Consider the following 22,870-nt stretch of genomic DNA (forward strand, 5'->3'; position numbering starts at 1 on the left):
AATATGTATTCACTGAGTGCATGTGCTAGTGATGGGGTCATTCTGCAATACTTTGATGAAGAAGAATTTGGGAAATTTATGTCCATATATTAGTACTTGATTCAGTTAGCCACTGCTCTATCTTATGGGAATTTCTACATTAGGCTTTTTGAAAACCAGAAGCTCAAAATTTAATCTCTTGTCCTTTTTTCAAAATTTAATTTAATTTTATTATTTTTTATTACTTTTATTTTTTTACAGTCCAGTCATTACTTGCCTCCTGGTCCACTCTCCCACAGTTCCTTACCCTTTTCCTCCTCCCCCTTGTTTCTAAGAGGATGTTCCCACCCATGCCCCCATCCCTCTACCCCTCTGCCACATGCCAGGCTTCCTCACTCACTGGGACCTCATCAAAGGTTAGGGACATCTTTTACTAAGGCCAGATCAGGCAGTCCTCTGCTGTATATGTGTCAGTGGGCCTTCGACCAGCTAGTGTATGCTGCCTAGTTGGTGGCTCAATGTCTAAGAGATCTCACCCATCCAGGTTCATTGAGACTATTGGTCTTCTTATGGGGTAGCCCTCCTCTACAACTTCTTCCAGCCTTTCTCTAACTCAACCGGAGTCCCTGACTTCAGTCCATTGGTTAGATTTAAGTATCTGCTTCTGTCTCAGTCAGCTGCTTATTGGGCCTCTCAGAGGGCAGCCATGCTAGGCTCCTGTCTGTAAGCATACCATAGTATAGCATCAGTAATAGTATTAGGCCTTGGATCCTCCCCTTGAGCTGGATCTCAGGTTGGGCAGGTCACTGGACCTCCTTTCCCTCAGTCTCTTCTCTACTTTTGTCCCTGAAGTTCTTTTACACAGGAACAATTCTGGGTCAGAATTTTTGACTGTGAGATGGCAACTTCCTCTATCCACTTGATGCCATGTATTCTAGTGGAGGTGGACTCTACAAGTTCCCTTTCCCCACTGTTAGGCACTTCATCTAAGGTCCCTCCCTTTGAGTCCTGAGAGTTTCTCACCTCTCAGGCCTCTGGTACTTTTTTAGAGGGTTGCCCCACAATCCACCCCCAGAGGATGCATATTAATTTTTACCCTTTACTTATTAACTTTATATACCACTCTCTGTCCCCTCCTGATCAACTCCTCCCATAACCCTTCCCCCATACTCTTTTCCTGTTCTCCTCTGAATGGGTGGGGCATCTCTAGTTATCCCCCTACCCTGGCACTGCAAGTCTCTGAGTGGCTAGGTGCTTCCTCTCCCACTGAGGTCAGACAAGTCAGCCCTGGAAAAAAAACCCATATCCCACATAAAGGCAACAGCTTTTGGGATAGCTCATGTTCTAGTTGTTCTGGACTCACAGGAAGACCAAGCTGCACATCTTCTATATATGTGTGGACCTTGGGGAGGCCTAGGTCCAGTCTATGCATGCTCTTTGGCTAGTATTTCAGAGTCTGACAGCCCAAAGAGTCCAGGTTAGTTGACTCTGTTGGTCTTACTGTGGAGTTTGTTTCTCTTTAGGAGTCTGTAATTCTTCCTTCTATTCTTCCATAAGCAACCCCAAGCCCCATCCACTGTTTGGCTAGATGTCTGTTTCTGTTGGAGCCAGCTGCTTGGTTGAGCCTCTCAGAGGACAATATGCCCTTGTCTGTAAGCATAACAGAGTATCATTAATAAAGACTAATCATTAGTTAAGGACTGGTACTTGCCCATGGGATGGGTCTCAAGTTGAGCCAGTTATTGGTTGGCCATTCTGTCAATCTATCAGTCTCTGCTCGATTCTCCATGCCTGTATTTCTTGTAGACAGGATAAATTTGGGGTTCAAAGTTTTGTGGGTGGATTGGTGTCTCTATTGTTGCACTGGAGTTCCGGCCTGGCTATAGAAGGTGGCCTCTTCAGGTTCCATATGTACAATGTTGTGAGTCACAGCTAAAGTCACTCCCATTAATTCTTGGATGCTTTCCTTATCCCAGGTCTCTGATTCTTCCTGAAGATGGCCCCTACCTCCTCACCCCTCCTCCAGTTGCAGATTTCCATTCATTTTCATGGCCATCTAGCCATCTCTCCTGTCCTTCCCCACACCATATCCTGAACCCCCCTCCCATTGTCATCCCTTCCAGTTCCTTCTCTCCACCTGCCTCTTATGACTATTTTATTCCCCCTTCCAAGTGAGACTCAAGTTTCCTCACTTGGGCCTTCCTTTTTGTTTAGCTTCTTTAGGTCTGTGGAATTTTAGCATGGTACCTGTATTTTATGGCTAATATCTACTCATTAATGAGTACATATCAATCATGTCCTTTTGAACTGAGTTACCTCACTCAGGTAATAGTCTCAAGTCCCTTACATTAGCCATTCCGATGGGTGTAAGATAGAACCTCAGAGTTGTTTTGTTTAGCATTTCCCTAATGACTAAGAACTTTGAACATTTCTTTAAGTGCTTCTTGGCCATTCAAGATTCGTCTATTGAGAATTCCCTGTTTAACTCTTTACCCCTATTTTAAAATTAGGTTATTTGGGGTGTTGGTGTTAGATGTCTTGAGTTATTTATAAATTTTGGATATCAGCCTTTTGTCAGATGTGAGGTTGGTGAAGATCCTTTCCCAATCTGTAGGCTACCAATTTGTCCTATTGACAGTATCCTTTGCCTTATAGAAGCTTTGCAGTATCATGAGGCCCCATTTTCCAAATGTTGATCTTAGAGCCTAAGACACTGGTGTTCTGTTCAGGAACTTGTCTTCTGTACCAATGCATTGAAGGGTATTTTCCATTTTCACTTTTATGAGATTTAGTGAATGTAGTTTTATGATGAGGTCCTTGATCTGCTTGGACTTGAGCTTTGTGCAGGGTGATAAGTATGGATCTATTTTCATTCTTCTACATGTAAACATCCAGTTATACCAGCACTGCTTGTTGAAGATGCTTTCTTTTTTGCATTGTATAGTTTTGGCTTCTTTATCAAAAATCAAGTATCCATAGGTATGTGGGTTTATTTCTGGGTCTTTGATTTGATTCCATTGATCAACACACATCATTTATGTAGCAATAGCATGCATTTTTAATCAATATTGCTGTACAATATTCTACAGCAATACAGTGTTGTAGTACAGCTTGAGGTCAGGGAGGGCGATTGCTGCTAAAATTCTTTTATTGTTCAGGTTAGGCCATCCTGGATTTTTTTGTTTTTCCATCTGAATTTGTGAATTGCTCTTTCCATTCCTGTGAAGAATTGTGTTGGAATTTTGATATGGATTACATTGAAACTGTAGATTGCTTTTGGCAGGATGGCCATTTTCACTATTTTAATTCTACCTATCAATGAGCATAGGAGCCCTGTCCATCTTTTGATATCTTCTTCAATTTCTTTCTTCAGGGTCTTGAAGTTCTTGTCATACAGATCTTTCACTTGCTTGGTTAGAGTTACACCAAAATATTTTATAACATGGCTATTGTAAAGAGAATTGTTTTCCTAGAATCTCTTATCTTAAAGCTGCTTCTCCACTATTCCCATTGTTTGATTGATCTTCTTCATTCTTACATGAAAATATTGAAAAATTGTCATAAATGTTATTCCTACATTATTTGTTTAATGTACAGTATTGAATCAGGGAACAAGAGTGCCTGAGTTCAAATCTTGTACCTAAAGCACCATGGATGAAATTTGAGTGGGTGAATTAGTCTCTTATCTGTGAAATGGGTTGAAAGGATCTCAAAGTATTGTTCTGGAAGTTGAGTGAGTAGTATATGTAGAACACCTGGAAGGGTGCCTTGTAGTAAGAATGTTCATTTCTTTTAAAAACACAGAAATAATATAATAAATATTATTATGATATTTATTATAATAATAAATATTATTATAGTATGATTTTGTTTAATTCCAGGTGTGAGATATGGGACTGCTTTACATTGTCCACAGCAGGTAACTATGATTTGCCTTGTGTCCTTGCAGGGGTGTAACTTTGTGACCTGCAGATAATATCTGCAAGTGTATGACATTTGAAAATCTGGAGATTCTTGAGAAGGTATATAAATGTTAGAGCCCAACAGGGGTTGCGACTGCTCCTGTTCCTCCTGCTTCTGGCTATTGTTTTGCTGGTTGCTGTCTTCTTGGTTGCTGATTTGCTAGTGACTGGCATAGGCGCACTTAGTAAGCATTAGACATTACTGTCTTTTGTATTAATTTCACAATTTCTATCTATAATCTATCAAGGCTTTTTTTATTTAGTCCTGACTTGCCTCTGGATTCCAGTCTTCTCTAATAATTTATAACCTCCAATAGTAGGAGGAATATTGATGTGATCTCATGGGTCCTGTCTCTGGTGTGCATGCCCTGTATAACCTCATACTGATAATTGTGGGCAGGGCATGTGACTATGGTATGTTATCACCTTGTTAGTAGGATACAAATCAGTTTACTAGATTTTGAGATAATAAAAGGCTATTACCTCAATGGGCCTGGCAGTTGGTTGAATATTAAAAAGCATGTGAAACGTCAGAGTGATGTGCTCCTGCTGACCTGGAAGAAAACAAACTCAGATGCTACTTGTGCAAGGAAGTCCATGGCAAGAAACTGGGAAGAGGCCCTCATATTGAAAGTGATCCCTGTATGAGAGCCAGCAGGAACACTGGGACCTCGGTCATACAGCTGCAAGGAAATGAATTCTGCCAGCAGTCAGTGAGTTTGGAAGTGTATCCCAAGCCTCAGATGAGAAACATAGCCCTGGCCAACATCATGATTTTTGCCTGGTGAGAGAGACGCTGAGCAAATGGTGTAGCTCTCTTGATCTTAGAATTCTAACTCATGCAAGGGGTGAAATAATAAGTAGGTGTTGTTTGAGACTTTTCCATTAGTGGTAATTAGTTATGCAGCAATAGAAGACACACAACAGTTGCCAAGTTTACTTCTCTATGCCAGTGTCTACAATAGTGAGTGCTTATTTTACATATCCCAAAAAGTACTCTTAATTCTTTCTGTATTTTGTTTTTCTCCTTTTCTGTAAGTTATAACCTAAAAATTAGAATCATCTTTGGTAGTTTTCCAAATCATTAAATCACACAGCTCTAACATGAAGTTGGAGTCTTCATGTGGTAGCTTGTTATCAACATCCCTTCTGCTTCCTCAACTCATTATTTGGTTGGACCTTTAATAATAATAGACTTCTGAGTACCCTAGACCACCCCATTCAGGTAATTGTGTCATACCAACTCTACGTGAGCTTCAATAATGATTTTTTCATTGTATTCAGTAAAATCTACAATCTTTACCATAACCATAAGAACCTTGGTTATTAGTGCTTTCTGTGTTACTATAAAGAACTACTGGGTAGTTTCTAAATAAAAAAGAAATTTAATGTCTCATAGTTTCAAAAACTAGAAAGGCCTGACAAGGACCTGACAGGTTTGATTTCTGCCAGAGTTCAGTATCCAGTTCCAAGATGTCTTGAATGCCTTTTGGAGTTCTGTTCTGAACAACCTGGAAGAGGAGAGGGGAGAAAAGAAAGATGGCATAGAGAGGAGATGGGATGGGTGGATTAGGAAGGAATTGGAAAATGGGGCATGGAAGGTGGAGGAGAGAGAGAAGGGAGAAAGTGAGGTGGGGGAGCCCATGGGAAAGGGGAAATGAGAAGACAAGAAGAATTTAAATTGATCAAATTCCCCTTTTAAAAAGAATCTGCTCCCTTGATAATGGCAGAACACTTAAGGTCTAATCATCTACCACTCAAGGGTCCCACCTGCTGATACAGTGAGTGATGGGAACTGTATCTCAAGACCAATTTTGAAGGAGACTGATTACCTGGACACCTGCCCTGCTTTACTTCTGACCTTGTGTTTTGCTGTATTTCAGTAGTAAGGACCTTTGTGCTTTTTCATTATGATGCCAAGCAAAGTTGCATTCCATCCCATATATTCCAAGACTTTTTTCTCTCACTTCATGAAGTCTTCTTCCCCGATTTCCCTGTGTAAAGCAATGGACCTCCTACAGCCACTTTGTCTCCATTGCAGTTAGACTTTTGGTAATATGTGTCATGCTCTCTGTTTATTGTCTGTCTCTAGTATTAGAATATAAGTGACATCAGAGCAAGAACATTGGTTGGATCATCACTGAGTTCTCAGGTCTCAGCTGGTCTCTGGCATATGCAAGCATGCATTTCAACAGCCTGCACTGAATTAAGGGCTTAGAAAAGTAATTTGATATGTTTTCACTAAAGGTAGATTTATAATCTCTGTTATCTTAAAGTCCTGATCATGGCTCAAGTTAAGACCAGGGACTGGGAAATCATGCTGTACTGCTCTGAACTGAGAAATGTTTGTCAGATTACATGGTACTTAGAGAGGTTTAGCACTGTTGAAACATGAATAGTGGTACTGATGCAAGTCTTGCTGATGGGGGCTGAGCTCCATGGTGTGATATTGTGCTCATCATGTCTTCCTTTGTTTTCGGCAAAGAAGAGATGGTTTTCATAATTCTGATGCTAAAATGTAAATTCTAGCTGTATCTGGTCAGCACAGACATTTGAACAGAGAATTGTTAGTTGCTGCTTTTAGTTAAAGGCAGTCTTAATAAATAATAGCAAGCAGAGCTAGAAAACATCCAAAATATATGTGATGTGGCCAGTGGAGTAGTGTATTGTTCATCCCATTCATCCCATAGTTTAGATGTATGGATGACAAGTTCAAACTTTCAGCACAACTAGATGTCATTAGCAGGAAGTTGATGCATTGGACAGTTTTCCCTGTATTAAAGGGACTGTCAGTGATTCAACATACATTAGATTTAGGACCAAATTTTCAGGTTTAAAGTGACAAGCTCCTATGAAAAAACACACACACACTTTTCATAATGGATAATGCCTGTAAGTGAACTGAGTAGCTTCAACTAGACCGCTAGTGATTAGCATCCCTGCTCTATAGAACATGAGTCCTTTTACATCTGGTATTTTAGGTTTCCATGTTTTTAAAAGTACCACATAAATTCAGGTCAACTTTTGCCAACTTCGGAAGCTAAAAATAATGTTAATATAAATTAATTTCTGAAAGATATTATAATTTTAATTAAACAAATCAAGATCATCTCCCTTCTAGATTAGTCTCAAAAGAAAGAATATATCATAATAATTTCTTTGAATTTAAACATTAACATATTGACTATTTACTCAAAGAGTTCTATTTTGAGCTTTAGTCAAATATGGAGGTATGCTGTGAATTAACAATCTGATCTCATAAAATGGCACATAAATATTTTAGTAGGAATTTGTTCTCAATACTCAAGAGATAGCTGTAAATTTTCCCTTAATACAATGCTTTCTCTCCTTTAGCTGCTTCAGAGGGCCAACCATCTGGCTATTAAAATCTCTTGCCATTAAAGATTCCTCTGTTGAGAATTCTTTGTTTATATCTATACCTCATTTTTTATTTGGTTTGTTGATGTCTTATATATTGTGGATGTCAGCCTTCTGTCAGATGTTGGGTTGGTGAATACCTTTTCCCATTCTGTAGGCTTCCATTTTGTCCTAATGACAATGTTCTTTGCCTTACAGAAGCTTTTCAGTTTCATAAGATCTCATTTGATCTTATGGATTCAAATTGCTGATCTTAGTGCCTGAACTATTGGTGTTCTGTTCAAGAAGCTGTCTTCTGTGCCAATGCATTCAAGGCTATTCCTTACTTTCCCTTCTATCAGGTTTAGTATCTCTTGTTTTATATTGAGATCTTTGATCCACATCTTTAATTATGGAGAAGCACTTAAACAGATGTTCAACATCCTTAGTCATCAGAGAAATGCAAAACAAAATGACTCTGACATTCCATTTCACACCCATCAAAATGGCTAAAATCAAAATCACAGTTCATGCTCGCCAGGATGTAGACAGAACAAGGGGAACACTCCTCCATTTATAGTGAGAATGCAAACTTGTATAACCACTCTGGAAATCAATTTGGTGGTTTCTCAGAAAATTGGGAAAACTTCTACCCAAGACCCAGCTATATCATTCCTGGGCATAAACCCAAAAGTTGAGCCATCATACCACAATGACACTTGTTCAACTCTGCTCATAGCAGCCTTACTCACAAATAGCCAGAAACTGGAAACAACCTAAATGTCCCTCAACTGAAGAATGGATTTAAAAAATTTTGTTCATTTACATAACAGAATACTACTCAGCTATTAAAAACAAAGATACCATGAATTTTGTAGGCAAATAGATGAAACTAGAAAATATCATCCTGAGTTAGATAACCCAGATGCAAAAGGACCTGAATGGTATGTTTTCACTTAAAAGTGGATATTAGTCATAAAGTAAAGGTTAACTACACGATAATCAAGAGATCCAATGAAGCCAAATAACAAGGAGGCCCAAGAGAGGATGGTTGAATCTTCCTCAGAATGGGAAATGCAATAGATATCAGAGGTAGATGAAAGGAGGGAACTGGGTGGGAAACAGGGTAGGGAGGGATGCAGAATGAGGGGGAGTGAGAGATTAGGTATAGGGAAAGCAAAGGAAAAAATGGAAATCAATGGTAAGTGAGTGGCAATCTCTCCAATGTAACAGAGACCTAGGATAGAGGGAGGCCCTTAGAGCCTATGGGGTTTATTCTAGCAGAGACTCCTAGGAGTAGGGGAAATGGATCCCGAAGTGCCCATTCCTATAGCCAAGAATGACTCCCAGTGCAGGAATGAGGACAGCCACCCACCAACCAATCCTTCAGCCCAAAATGTGTCCTGCCTACAAGATGTGCGGGGACAAAGATAGAGAGGAGACAGAGGGAATAGCCAACCAATGATTGGCCCAAATTGAGACTCAATCCCTACTTGCAGATAGCGGACTAGCATAACCATCCTCCGAGAGGCTTCACTAGCAGCCAATGGAAAGAGATGAAAGAGCCACAAATGAATATTAGTCGGAGCTTGGGAAATCTGATGGAAGAGTTGAAAGAAGGCTTGAGAGATCCAAAGAAGACAAGGCCTCTACAGAAAGACCATCAGAGTTAACTGACCAGGACCCTTGGGGCCACCAGAGAATGAGCTACCAACCAGAGAGTGACCATGGGCTGGACCTAAGAACCCTGCACATATGTAACAGATGTATAGCTTGGTCATCCTGTGGATTGCCCAGTAACTGAGTGGGGCTGTCTCATAAACTGTTGCCTGTCTGCCTGCCTGCCTGCCTGCCTGCGTGCCCGCCCGCCCACCCGCCTGCCTGCCTGCCTGCCTGCCTGCCTGCTTGCCTGCCTGCCTGCCTGCCTGCCTGCTTGCCTGACTGTGTGCCTGCCTGCCTGTCTGCCTGCCTGCCTGCCTGCCTGCCCGCCCGCCAGCCCGCCTGCCTGCCTGCTGCCTGCCTGTGGATCTTGTTCCCCTAATTGGGCTACCTTGTCTGGCTTCAGTGGGAGAGGATTTGCCTAGCACTGCAAATGCTTGATGTGACAGGGATGGGAGTAAGAGAGGGTATAGTGTGTGAGGAGATGAGGGACGAATGGGGAGCATCTGCATGAGGGGATCTGGTATTGGGATATAAAGTAAATAAATACATTATAATTAAAATAAAACATGAGGACTCCACCAGAATTTTCTAGAATGAATTCATACCATAAATTAGCAGTTAGTCTGTAAGAAATGATAGCAGTGCAGACTTCTGGTAACTAGGAGGTGCAGTGAAGTGTTTACAGGCCAATGGATTAGCAGATTTTCCTCACTACCTCCCACAGTCCTTACATAAAGAGTGAGTCCTCATTTGAGCTGTTATTTTTAGTATGTCCTATGTCTCCAGTTTAGGCTCCCTGTGAAAAAATAGAAATTTCTGTCTAATTATGTAAAAAATATTTATTTTAGAATTAAAGTGTGCACATTTGAGTTTGTCAGTAAGTGGTTTCGATTGCTATTCTGCCATTTTGTATTCTTGTGGTTGTCCAGGCTTTTATCCTTATACCCAGAGAACAGTTTAACAAGTCTTTGCCCACACAGCACAGCAGCTCCAATTATTACTTTAAAATACTTTGTGTTATATTGTGAAATTCTCAGTCATACTAAGGGTTATTAAAAGGTTGGCTTTCATAGGTCTCCACTAACTCTCTCATACTTCCCTCATCCATTCCTCCCATGGATATTCATTTTTTTTTGCTAGTGCCAGCATGCTTGTGCTGGCCTACTGTCATTCAAAATCTTTCTTGTAAATTCCCGCAAGGAAACCCCCTGAATTTAACCAATAGAAGCATGTATTAACAAAAGAGATAATGAGTTGAGAGAGATGCAATAAGAATCATGTGTATGTATATTGACGAGAACAAATGAGTAATTTTGAAAGCAATTTATAATATTTGAAGAATAAATGTATTTACAACTGGATTAAGGTGTAGAGTTGTTTATTGTGTACCAATTATAAAACTCAAGTATGGAAAATAGCTGTTTAGAATATGGAATAGCTTCAGTAGTTATGGTGCATTCCCAGATTGAAATACTAAAACATTTAAAGGATATTGCTTTTAGCCATTCGACAGCATCCCCGGGAATGGGACAGGGTCTCTACCCACTACTTAGCTTTTCACTGGGTTCAACCCTGTGCTTAAAGATGGATTTCTATGGGAGCCATTCATGTTGGTAGAGATTTTCACAATGCCCCTTCCTATTCACTGCTTTCTGAGAGTTCTAGTGTTGGTTTGAAGAGAATTAGTTAAGGAGAATCACGCGAACACTGTTTTTACTTTCACAAAAAAAGAAAAATCACTTGAAATTCCCTGAGTTTTGTATCTGGTGTGGCATTTAGAAGTCTTTCCAGAGACTTAGGGAGGATGAGTTTAATGACTTCTTGGACTCTGGATAAGCACAGTGTAACATAGTTTGCCTGCTCTTCCATTTGGTGCCATCGGTCTCGGAGGTAGAATTTGCATTTTCGATTGTCACAAAATCCTGATTGGTAGCACTGATTTTTACCACACTCACTAGTTGTGGTAGTTAGTATTTGTTAGCTATCAAGTTGACACCTAAAAGGTGTCAAAGGAACACCTGTGAGAGACTGTCTAGTTGAAGATTGCTTTCTGAGATATCTGGGAAGGTTTGCCTTAATTAATGTGGAAAGACCACTTTAATTACAGACAGGGCCATTCTGTGGGTGGGCAATCCCTATCAAATGTGGAGAGCAAGCTGAGCTCTGGCCTGCATGCAAGCTGTTCTCCACTCTTGACTGTGGATGGCGTGGAATTCTTACCACCTCTGCTTTTCTGCAAAGACAGACGTATCACCTGGAATTGTGAGCCAAATAAATCCTTTCTTCCCAAAGTTACTTTTGTCAGGATATTTTGTCACAGCCACAGGAAAACAAACTGAGACATCACTTTTCACCTGTCTTCCCTATTGAATCATTGCAAATATTTTAGAAGTGCGGGTACAGGACCGAGATAGGGGTGAGAGACAATGGAGTCACATGAAGAATCCTGGGAAATTAGATTCCAGAGACCATCATCAGTGCGTACATCTGAGTTTATTGCCTATTGCATAACCTTATATTACAGTGTTTGAGCCAATCCCAAGCACCTAAGCCTTAGACCAATCATATCTTACCACACCTTCACTGTGCTCCAATGAAAGCCCTGCCTAATGAGGTAACTCAGAAGGTGTTGGGGAATGGGGGTTAGGGAGAGCATTATCACTTATAAGGACTTCTGTAAAGACAAGGGAAGCAGCTCTGCCAGGGGCTTGGCCTTGCGTCCTTCCTGCTGTCTCAGCAGTGTTCCTGGAGCCATCTTAGATCTACTGCATGGACAGTAGATCAGGACTCTTCAAGGAGCTGCAGGAGCCTGTGACACCTTGCCCGCCATCCCACTTTTTCCTTCAGAAGGTTGACCTGCACATCCTCCACAGAGAGGGAACTTAAGGGAATGCTTATTTTAGGGACCCACATTGGTAGGATTAAAACCTCACTATTTTGTTTGGCTTGTTAATTTAAAAAAGAAAAACACTCCTTTTGACTAGACACCAATTCTTTTTATTGCTGAACTATTTCATACATGGCTTAGCCACTGAAACTGTTGATATTTATCATCCCTGTTTGATATACATAACAGAAGCAGGGAAAGAATCATCTGGTATTATACTGTCACAAGGTATATTAATATCTCCACAGCAAATTCGTGGAGCATCTCTTAGTGCGCCCTCCTATTTCCTACTCATTCTTACATGGGGTGGGACTTCTCCAGTGCCTGTGAAATCTCCCTTCAGTTCTTGACCGAGAAGGAATGTGAGACCTTACAGAACTGATGTATGAAAGGATTAGAATGTCCAAGACATCAGGAATGACACGTGGTGGGAAACTTGCCAAGTAATAAAGCATTCACCTTTTAGCCCGGCACTGCGCCCAGATCCACTAGTGGAATCCTTCATGATTCTCTGGCCTGTTCATTTGCCTTCGCTAACTCTCCATCTTGCTAGTCAGATCTGATGGCTCCCAGTCTTCCCAAAACTGGGCTATAATCCCCCAAAGTGAGAGACATGTGCTACTAAGCCACCCTGATGCTGGAGAGAAATAGAACTCCAGATTACACACCCTCTTCCTGGAAAGTCTACTTTAGAATCTTTTCTGGCAGGCTAGTGTGTGTGTGTGTGTGTGTGTGTGTGTGTGTGTGTGTGTGTGTATGTGTGTGTGTCTGTGTGTATGTGTGTACATGTGTGTGTGTATGTGTGTGTGCATGTGTATGTGTGCATGTGTGTGCATGTATATGTGTGTGCATGTGTATGTGTGCATGTGTGTGTGGGGGGGGTGTTTGTGAGTGACAGTAGAGAGGATCTCACCACTCCTACTGCCTCAACTGTTGGAATTAGATGCAGTGAACAATGATAAAGAAATTTTCTAATATGGAAATTCATGTGAAACTGAAGTATTTGGAACCATGTGGAAGAATCTGTTGTTAATATTGTTCACACAATACATTATAAACCAAATTGTTTATTTCTTACATTTGATAAATATTAAAACATGGGAAGAATTGCTTAAATATTAAAAAAATAAGGATTATGATTTTTTTTAGGTTTTAGGTGAAATCTTTAACAAGCAGCCAAGCAATTATAAAGCCAATGTGCTAAGGCCTTCACTGTGAGAAGCACAAAGACTCTACTCATACCTGAAATATATCTGCAAACTCTCTGTTGTAAAGTTTCAAATATTTTGATTTGTGAGAAACTTAGTAACTCTATTAGTTCAGAACTCAGATATTCATTGTCCTGATATTTCCTCAAGTGTCTATAACTACACACAGGAGGTCAGAGCCTAAGAGAAAGGAATGTCATTGTAAGTCAAGAGGGCTATATGTTCATAGTTGATATCATATTAGAATTCTTCATTGGGTGTGAAAGTTCCACAAAATGTCATAAGAGAAAACAATAGAATGTGACATGATTCAGGGTGTCTTCAGTGGTGAAAGGATACACAGAAGTATGGACATCAGTTTCTTTGTTACAGAGGAACAAAAACAATAGCTGCTACCAGGAATGAGACAGGGGGCCAGGTGACATGGAAATTATTTACAGAAATGCAAATATATATCTGTTAAATTTGCAATGTGAATGGGGAATGGAATTTGGACTATAGGCAATATTGGTTATTAATATGTGTGAGTTGTAGTTAATAAGCCTATCTTTGGAGATTTGCTCAGTTTGTATATTGGTTTTCCTCCAGTCTTATGGGTCAAGGTTAGAAGGAAGTGACATCTGTTAGAAAGTATGTGAAAATATTTAGGAAAGTGTAAATGTTGCATAAAAGAGCAAATTCCTGAAATAATTCACAGCTTTTACCCTTTTATAAAGTATTCCTACAAGCCTCATGTTTTATTTTTATGTCTAAAATTTGCTTAAGATGATGGTTAGGAAAGAGCTTTATAGTCTCTGATAGGAAACTCAGATTCTGTGGAGATTCTCAGTGTGGCTTTGCCAGTGACCGAGAACCACTGTCTGCAAGACCAGCACCACATTTGGACATTTAGTTTGATAATGCTGGTGCTCTAAGCAGCAGCATTGTAGACCTCTGCTTGCTCACAGATTTTTTTGTTGTTGTTGGTTCTTTTTGTGGGGAAGGGGGCGATTTAACCCCTTTGAAAGAAGGAGTCTCCAAACTCGCATTTACACCCAGAATAAAGTCTCTGAGTAGTATAGTTAAAGAGATGAATATGGTCTTTACTCTTTCCCACTGTTTTGACATTTATTTTCCACAGATACACAAAGGCTCAAGCTTAAATCTAGATAGTATTTTCTTTCTCCTCAGCATAAAAGCATTTACAAGCATGCACCTGGAAAGATGCCTCCCAAGGTCCTGAAGATCACATGGTGTTTCTGGGAAGATTTCTCTCACTACTTTAGGACCATTTCATAGTTTTATGACAAATTGATCTTTACAGAGGTGCTTAGCTCTCTGCCGTTCCCTCAGCCGACTCAAAGGACCATTCACATACCCCTGTCCATGTGGCAGTGCCAAAGTTTACTTACCTGAAACAGCTACTGCGGTCTGGGGACTGTTGTGGCCCTGACTTCTTCCCATTCCCATCCCTTGTTGACTCAGCCCATATGGAGACTCTCAGCACTGGTCTCTGTGGCTGAGACTGGTAGAAATCCCAGCCTAATTTCTGCAGATCCTCCTCTCTTCCCTCTATCACGTGCCCTTTTCTCAAGGGGATGCTTTTCTCTACAAATGCACAACTCTCTTGCTTCAGTTCTGAGTTTTCACCTGAGTTCCATTTCAGGTCTTGCCTTTCCTTTGAAACGTTTAAAAGCACAATTTAGAGAGGAAAATTATTGTTCAGAAATGTTGTTTGAAGCTGTAGACATTATGAATAACAAACAATTTTAGCTTGTGTTTTACTCTCATTTTCATTAATAACTATTATATACTAATAACTAGCCCACATCTGACAGAATGTATATGAAGAACTATATATAGAGAAAGGAAGTTATCTTCACTCCCTCAAGGCCCAGGATGGTCTATATGCCTCCAGTCTGGCTCTGTGAGCATCAGAGTTTGTCGGATTCTACATATGTGCAATTATGTATTTGAAGTCAGTTCACGCCTGACTCAAACTCAAGCCAAATCATTGCTTTTCTTTCTCATCCACCATTTGATTTTCAAAATGGGAAGACCTTCATGGCTTTGTTTTATTACAAAATCAACTTCCATCCCAAGTGAAAACTTTCAAATAACAAAAAGCAAAGAACCTGAAATGTCACCCTAGTTACACAGCGGACCAAAAATGTTAATATTCTCACTTATTTTTTTATGGTCCATTTTTCTTTAACTTTTACATGCATATGTGTGTCACAAATATGTATATTTATAAACACATAAATTCACCATGCTTAGTATGGATATTGTCACTAGTCTATATTTTTCAGAGCTGACTATTTATTGGATATCTAGTTAGTGTGCATCTTTTGACAAATTGACATATTAAGAGAATTTTAGTCAAACATTTAATAAAATATGTATATTTTTACACATTTGTGAATATGCATGAGAATGCAGTGATGGTGAATGCTAGTGAGAATTACAGATTCCCCCAGAGTTCCACTTATCCTGGATTGTATGCCTCCCAATGTGATGTCTTTGCAGTCCTGTGTACTTAGCTACTGAGCCATTTCTCTTGCCCTCTCCTTAAGTGTATCTTTGTGAGCTGCCTTGAAATTTTCTGTGACAGAGTAGGGTGACACTAAATGATGAATAAATCTTTAATGGTGTTTTAAAATTTACAAAGCAATTTTCACATTTTAGCTTATTTAATATTATAAACAGAGATAGATAATTTCTTCTGAAGCATGGTCATTTCTATTGCTGCCATTTTTTGTTCTTGTTGTTTTTTATTTGGCTTCCTTTGATTTTCATGACAGTGTTCTATTTTTCTTACATATTTATTCCAAAGCTCTGCTGAATACATTTGAGAAGTAAGCCTACGTTGCATTTTATAGTCTATGGTCCCATTCCTCTGCGTCATTGAGCTCATTAGTAGCTACATCTTTAAATAAGGGCAGCATGCGTGATACACTGTCATTAGTTGGGAGCCAAAAGTAAGAACTGCTTTCAAATTATATTTCACACCATGGTGTTTTTATTCTGATGTGTCAGAAATTGTTTTATTAAGTTGTTCATGAGAAGGAAATCAAATAAACATACCCTCTCCGTACTCATGTTGTTATTCACATTGTGTGATTTTTCTAGTGCAATCCAAGTTAGAGTATCAAATTTGGCTTTTGCAGGAAAACTGTGTCCATATATACAAACCTATAGTTCTTCCAAAACTGATAAAGAGAAGTATGTGGCATTGTCCTTGGGTAAACTGAGGCCAATACCTATCTGTTCAAAAGATGCTTGGTCCCCTTTAGTTTGGACACTGGTTTAAAAACAAAAGTCAATCATAATTATAATTTCCAGGCATGGGTGACAACTGAAAAATGGAGTGTTATTTTGTAGGCAAATGGAAGTAATTAGCATTGTGATGCATGGAGATCCAGTACCCAGGAGTTACTTGGGAATCTTTGGACTCAGAACTTGAGGTCTGTACTTAGAAGCTCTCCACTTACACCCCAGCTCCTAGGGGTGCCTGGGGCAGAAGCCGCTCTTGGGCCTGTGACATAATGAAGGAGAGTGTACCCAAACTAAATGATGTTTGTGTTCCCAAATGACACTGTGCTTTATGAGATCAAGCCTCCACAATAAACTTTAAATTAGCTGTTTGAAATGTACCCACTAAGCCACTTGTACTATTCTGTGTTTCACATTACAGCTAGTACATAAGCACGTTAGAGAGTTCACATTCTGACTGTGGAAAGAGTGGCCTTAGGAATCCTGGTGTATATATAGAACCGGCATGTCTTTCTCACAGAGCTCATCATCATCGAGGTTTTCCTGACAACAAGTACTCAGTGTGGTTCACCACATGCTTACTGAGTGCCCATTGTGTTCTGGATATGAAAATGCAAAAGGAACTGTGAAAGAACTCTGCTCTCAAAAGGCTGATGTGTGACCGAATAGTTGTGAAGACACAGATTTCTTTCACTTTCTGAAACTTACCTATTTTGAAAGAACAGGGATCGTATATTTTGCCTTCTTTCCATAGTCTCTGAATGGCTAAGAGAAAAATGGAGGCCGAATGTCATTGTCAGGTTGAATTCTGAAAAGCCTGCTGCTAATTTCAGGTAAAGGTGTTTGAGGCCCCAGGAGAAGATGAGAAGAATCAATGTGTCAGTTCCAAATGTAACATTTTTATTTTTTTCATAATCTTTGTTGTCCTTCACTGTATTATTTGCACAAATCCTTCAACACATGGAGAAAGAATGAAAAGTTTTGGAGAGGTTATTATATAAGATTTTCTATGTGATGAAACCACACCCAATGGGCCGCACCCAGAGGAGTTTATGTATGTTATTAGGCTCAGGAATGTTAAGTGTGTTAGATTCAGTCCCTGCTGGGCAGTCATGTGACGTAAACAGTGACTCTTAAATGAAGCCATAATATATGGTTTAACTTCTTAACAGTTTGTGATGTCATTTTTATGTGGTAAGAAAAACAAATGCTGTCACATTTTAGACTTGAGCCTCCCGCAAGCCAGCACCGAGAGATTAAGTGTGTACATTACTAACAGGAGAACATCAATGCGGTGAGGTGCATGCCAGAAAAGGGCTGTGAGCTCAAGCACTGCTCACAACAAGTATGTCCGAGCAGAAAGATAAGCCTCTTGATAAGTCAGAGCCCCAGGAGAACCTGTGCTTCTCTTTGAAGGAAGCAGAGTAATTTTAAGTATTTTGATCTGAGTGTTAATTCAAACAAGCATGTTTGTGTAGGATCCATTAGTATTTATGCTTACCATGTAAAAGCCCAGAGATACAGTAACCAAGACTAAAGAAAAATCCTTAGAAAAGACAAAATTAGAACATGGATTAGGTTGGGTGGAAGGTATATAAAGCTGTTGGTCTCCAGTGTTTACTTCCCTGAAATATGGCTTTGCGTCATTGCTGTGAGCTATACAGATTCTGCTTTATGTTTCCTATCGTTTTTATTGTGCACATAATTTAACAGTTTGTGATAGTTGAAGCCACATGTCTCTGTAGCCTGCTTTATTGTTGAAACAGCCTTGCTCAGAGGAAGACACTTTGAACTGTGTACTGCAGGTATGTATATTTTCTTTGAACAATGTGTATGACATTCAACTCGTCAAAAACGAACCTTTTGCTTCACTGAACAGCTTTGCTCTGCATTTTGCTTGTCTGCTGAGGCAAATAAAGGCTGACAAGGAGGGCATTTCCAGCTAGTTAAAATCCTAGAGGGAGATAAAACGGTATTTGAGCCAGCTAGCAGAAAATTCCTTTCTTGCTTAACATATATGTTGTTTACTGTATACTCATGAGAAACAATTTAGATAAGTCTTAGCTCTGAGTAACAGAGTGCGCATTTAATTCTTCTCAGCTTCTATGTATTTAATGGGGGAAATGATCACTTAGTACAATAGGCTTTCTGGATATATAACATATGTATGTATAATATGTATATGTGCATATATATAATTTCATATTGGAGACATCATTATCATGATGAACATGATTGGTTTTACATCAGATGCAATTATTTGTTGACCTTTTTATTATCTAGTCAGGACTTATAAACAGGTCTAAGGATTTTTTAATTGGAAAAATTTCTATAAATTTACATAATTAGTAAATTCAGAATTCTGTTTATTGACTTACTGATTTGTTTCAGAGTACTTAGTATGTACGCAGAGTAATCTTATTAGGTACTGAGTTGAAAGGCAATTGAGCAAAATGCTTGTCTTCAAGGAGTTACTGTTTCTATCTACTGGATTCCACATCAGCACTTTGAATGATTTGAAGTATTAATTAATACACTTACTAACTAAACAAATGCCAACTTGTCAAGCATAATAGGAATTGGGCTGATTAGATATTGGAAATAAAATTGTCAAGTGTTTTACTGTTTTTTTTCTACCCCAGTGAGTTAGGGGAGAGAGAACTGTGGTTAATGAATCTCATTAATGAAAGCATGGCCACAAATTAAAATGATTTCTAGAGGAAAGGTGTATGGATATATCAGTGAATGTAAGTAAATAATGAAAGCACTATGTAAGAGTAGTTAGCTCAGACACAGAAAACACTCAATAATCAGCTAATTAGCTCAGGGGATATGGAGGAAGAGAGGACCTGCTTGATGGTCAACTTCTTGAAATAACATGATTGACAGAGTGAGGTGAAGGTTCCATAATGGTAGAAATAATCAGCCATGTCCCATGATTCTGTGAGGCACAGGTGGGGGTATCGGCAAATCATTGGTGAGTAGTCTCTAATTGTATAGAGATATTGGGGCCCAGTTCTGACCAGAGTGGATTGGAAGGAAGGAAGGAAGGAAGGAAGGAAGGAAGGAAGGAAGGAAGGAAGACAAAAGAAAATATAAGCATAACCTTCCTTTGAGAGGTGAATCTGTGACAGAGGTGCACTCACTGGAGGAGGGCAGATCTCTCAGGTTCCTCTCATAGGAGGAAGAGGCTTGACTCTGCATATTGAGAGATAGGAGGATTCAGTTTGTAGAAATTTGTTACATGAACATTAAAAAGGAGGGGGAGATTGGCTCATGTTCCTTTGCAATTTGAAAGCAATTGAGGATTAAACCAGAGCATAAAAGCAGAACACCTTTACAGAGAAAACAGAAAGGCCAGTCTGTAGTGGATGAAATAGATTTGATAGAAATAATTCTCCAACAACTCCTTTCACAATAGTCACAAATAATATAAAATACCTTGGTGTGACTCTAACTAAACAAGTGAAAGATCTGTATGACACGAATTTCAAGTCTCTGAAGAAAGAAATCAAAGATTTCAGAAGATGGAAAGATTTCCCATGCTCATGGATTGGCAGGATTAATATAGTAAAAAATGGCCATCTTGCCAAAAACCAATCTACAAATTCAATGCAATCCCCATCAAAATTCCCACTCAATTCTTCATAGAGTTAGAAAGAGCAATTCTCAAATTCATCTGGAATAACAAAAAAACCCATGATAGCAAAAACTATTCTCAAAAATCAAAGAACTCCTGGGGAAATCAGAATCCTGGGCCTCAACAGTGATAAAAACTGCATGATATTGTTACAGTGACAGGCAGGTAGGTCAGTGGAATAAAATTGAAGACCTAGAAATGAACCCATGCACCTACGGTCACTTGATCTTTGACCATCCAGTGGAAAAGGATAGCCTTTTCAACAAATGGCACTGGTTCAACTGGCAGTTAGCAGGCAGAAGAATGCAAAGCAATCCATTCTTATCTCCTGTACAAAGCTCAAGTCCAAGTGGATCAAAGACCTCCACATAAAACCAGATACACTCAATCTAATAGAAGAGAATGTGGGGAAGAACCTGGAGCACATAGGCACAGGGGAAATTTTCCTGAATAGAACACCAATAACTTATGCTCTAAGATCAAAATTTGACAAATGGGACCTCAGAAAATTGCAAAGCTTCTGTAAGGCAAAGGACACGACCAATGGGACAAAATGGCAACCAACAGATTGGGTAAAGATCTTTACCAATCCTACATCCAATTGAGGGCTAATATCCAATATATACAAAGAACTCAAGAAGTTAGACTCCAGAGAAACAAATAACCCTACTAAAAATGGGGTATAGAGCTAAACAAAGAATTCTCAACAGGAATACTAGATGGCTGAGAAAAACCTAAAGAAATGTTCAACATCCTTAATCATCAGGGAAATGCAAATCAAAACAAACCTGAGATTCCATGTCACACCAGTCAGAATGCCCAAGATCAAAAACTCAGGGGACAGTAAATGCTGGAGAGGATGTGAAGAAAGAGGAACACTCCCCCATTGCTGGTGGGATTGCAAGCTGCTAAAACCACTCTGAAAATCAGTTCGGCAGTTCCTCAGAAATTTTGACATAGTACTACCTGAGGACCCAGCTATACCACTCCTGGGCATATACCCAGAAGATGTTCCAACATGTAATAAGAACACATGCTCCACTCTGTTTATTTCAGCCTTATTTATAAGAGCTAGAAGCTGGAAAGAACCAGATGTCCTTCAACAGAAGAAAGGATACAGAAAACAGTACATTTACACAATATAGTACCAATCTGCTCTTAAAAGCAATGAATTCATAAGATTCTTAGGCAAATGGATGGTGCTAGAAAATATCATCCTGAGTGAGGTAACCCAATCACCAAAGAACACACACACTATACACTCACTGATAAGTGGATATTAGCCCAGAAGCTTGAAATACCCAAGATACAATTCACAGACCAAAGAAAGCTTAAGAAGAAGGAAGACCAAAGTATGGATACTCTGGTCCTTCTTAGAAGAGGGGAACAAAATACCCACAGGAGGAGATACAGAGACTAAGTGTGGAGCAGAGACTGAGGGAAAGAGCATCCAGAGACTACCCCTCTTAGGGACCCATCCCATATACAGTTACAAAACCCAGACACTATTATGGACCCCAACTAGTGCTTCCTGACAGGAGCCTGATATAGCTGTCTCCTGAGAGGCTTTGCCAGTACCTGACAAATACAGAGGTGGGTGCTCTCAGTCAACCATTGAACTGAGCACAGAGTCCCTAATGGAGGAGCTAGAGAAAGGAGCCAAGGAGCTGAAGGGGTTTGCAGCCCCATAGAGGAACAAGAATATGAACCAACCAGTACCCCCAGAGCTTCCAGGGATTAAGACACCAACCAAAGAGTACATATGAAGGGACCCATGGCTCCAGCTGCATATGTAGCAGAGGATGGCCTTGTTAGACACCAATGAGAGGAGAGGCCCTTGGTCCTGAGAATGCTCGATGCCCCAGTATAGGGGAATGCCAGGACAGGGAAGCAGGAGTAAGTGGATTGGTGAGCAGGTGAAGGGGGATGGGTTAGAGGGTTTTCAGAGGGGAAACCAGGAAGGGGAATAATATTTGAAATGTAAATAAAGAAAATATCTAATTAAAAAAGAAATAATTCTCATATTTGGTTTTCTCTAATATATATATAATTCCCTGTCTGAAAGAGGGGAGGGTAAGGATGCGTCTGTGATTTCCACATGTGAGAAAGGCTAACACAGTCATCAGGTGATGTGAGTGAAGCAAAGGCCCGTGGACTGAAGGATGATGGGTAGTAGAGAAGGTGCAGCAGAGGCTGGTGCAGGTGATGCAGTGTGGTACCTATATGTGCCCTTTCCTGTGGCTTTCTCCCACAGTGCTTACTTCTGTAAGGCAGATATCAGGGCATTTTGTATTGAAGTATAAAGAAAGACCAAAGAGTTATAGTAACAGTATATTGGAAGAGTGTTATTGAGATCATGGGGACTGGGAGAAGATGATAGATTAAAAGGAACAGGAAGAAAAGTGAAGATGCGCTGCCCTGTGTCTGATCTCCTTCAGAGATCAGGCCCATTGTGTACAGGTTGGACTGGAGGGAGGGAAGCTTAGCCTGGTGGGTGCTGGCAAGCAGGATCTTGGTCAGCAGTAGGTAAGCAGGCAAGGAACGCTCACCTTGGAACAGCTTTGGAGAACTTGCTCCATTCAATGGAGGGAAAAGGCTATTTAAGCCTTTGAAGGGGGGTGGGTGGGTAGAGGCTACCAGGGTGAGCATAAGTCATTGGCAGAGGCCAGGGTCCTGGGGATGCCTCCCTTTGCATGAGAAGGAATTACAGGTGCTGTTGGATATGACCTTATAAGGAAAATGGACATTTAACCTGGCTATAGGCTATGTGACCTCCTCTGCTAAGACAAAGGTTGGGGGCCCAGGACTATGTCCACAGGACATGCAGGTCTGGAGCAGCGGAGGAGCAATCCTATCCCAGTCTATCTCAGGATGAGATTCCAGGGCTTTGGACTGGACCCTACTCTTTTTCCAGGCCTGG

Source organism: Apodemus sylvaticus, chromosome 3 (assembly GCF_947179515.1).
Source record: "Apodemus sylvaticus chromosome 3, mApoSyl1.1, whole genome shotgun sequence".
Taxonomy (NCBI): Eukaryota; Metazoa; Chordata; class Mammalia; order Rodentia; family Muridae; genus Apodemus; species Apodemus sylvaticus.